Source organism: Dipodomys spectabilis, unplaced genomic scaffold, assembly GCF_019054845.1.
Source record: "Dipodomys spectabilis isolate Male_0828 unplaced genomic scaffold, ASM1905484v1 ptg000298l, whole genome shotgun sequence".
Taxonomy (NCBI): Eukaryota; Metazoa; Chordata; class Mammalia; order Rodentia; family Heteromyidae; genus Dipodomys; species Dipodomys spectabilis.
The window spans coordinates 3,563,793-3,565,463 of NW_024870975.1; the positions used below are offsets into that span (position 1 = coordinate 3,563,793).

Here is a 1,671-nt window from a genome sequence, read left to right on the forward strand (position 1 = left end):
CCCTAAAGTTTCAACAGAAATTGTGTAGTTAAAGTCTTATCTCTTTGCTCTGTTTCTTTACACAAAGACTTTGCAACTTCTCATTAATAAATTTTCTATAAACTCTGAAATGTACATACTTAGTAATATATCTCAGCTACCATAAATCTTAAATACTTTATGGAAAAGTTTTATGACCTGACAGTCTTAATTTTGGCATATATAAGCAGGTTACCAAAATTAAACATATTTAAAACATTAAAACTTTTAACACACCTTAACACTTGCTGCAGTGTTCATTATGAGAGGTGCCCTGTATAGAATAATTGAATTCCTCCTCCTACACATCTCTTGAACAACAAACATCTGGACTCATTTTGTTTTTGTCATATCAATCTTGACTTTATTCTTAAATGTGTGCTTATGTAACAAATATCTGGTTCTAAAATTTCACAATTCTTTTGAACTTGCTTTTTGTTGAATTATTTAGTTTAAAAAAATCAATTCCACTTTATATATAAAAAATGTTCTGTGCTCAATTCGGCAGCACATACACTAAAATTGGAACAATACAGAGAAGATTAGCATGGCCCCTGCGCAAGGATGACACCCAAATTCATGAAGCGTTCCACAACAACAGATGCTGGAGGGCATGTGACCAGAAGGGAACCCTACTATATTCTTGGTGGGAGTGTAAACTTGTTCACGCACTTGGAAAGCAGTATGGATGTTCCTCAAAGGGTTACACATAGAGCTCCTCTATGACCCAGCAATCCCACTTTTGTGCATTCACCCAAATGATCACTAACAAGGCCATTCTAAAACTACCAGCACAACTATGTTTATTGCAACATTATTTATCATAGCTTAGATATGGAACCAACCCTGATGCCCCACAATAGATTAATGGATCAAGAAAACATTGTGTGTGTGTGTGTGTGTGTGTGTGTGTGTGTGTGTGTGTGTGTGTGTGATGGAATTCTATCATCCATCAGAAAGAATGACATTGCCCAATTTGTTAGAAAATGGAAAGACTTGGAAAAATTTATATTAACTGAAATAGGCCAAGTCCAAAGAAACATATGTCCCATGGTATCCCTTATTTGCAATAAGTTATATATGTCTGGGAAAAGCAGAAAAGGTCAAAAGCTATGTGCATATGACTAGATAAGGTGATGTTAAACTAAATGAACCCAAGCTAGGGACACAAGTGTGTGTTTTTCCTTTCTTGCTGTTGTTTCTAATGCACTTATAATGTACGATGAGATTTTTTTTTTAATTTGGTCGTCCCACACGGTATAACCCCTGTTTTCACTGTATTTGGTGTTGATGCACCTGCATCTTTTATATACATTTCTCTAATTTGGAGAGGGAAAGGGAAAAACCAAAATGCTCAAATAGAGATACTGTTTGACCCATTAAAACAATGAGTTGCCCAAGACACTATGTTGAAATACTAACTTTACAATTTAGGCAGGGTGCGGGGGGCGGTGAAGTGTGTACTTGTGGAGGTGTAAGGGAGAGGTAGTTGGGGAAAAACAAAGGGGGAGGTAACAATGTTAGATAGGAAATATACTCATTACTTTGCTCATGTAACTGTAACCCCTCTGTATAGTATTTTTACAATAAAAAACGTTTAAAAATGATGGAAGAGTTTATTTCCATTATTTTAACCATATAATATCATTAAAC

The 1,671-nt window shown here is 35.2% G+C and overlaps 1 non-coding gene across 1 annotated transcript; it reads left to right on the forward strand.

The window, feature by feature from the left end:
* Positions 1–510: 510 nt before the first annotated feature.
* On the forward strand, positions 511–617 carry LOC122127282. The gene has a single exon (XR_006151112.1). It is a non-coding gene; the product is annotated as a U6 spliceosomal RNA (small nuclear RNA).
* Positions 618–1,671: the final 1,054 nt, after the last annotated feature.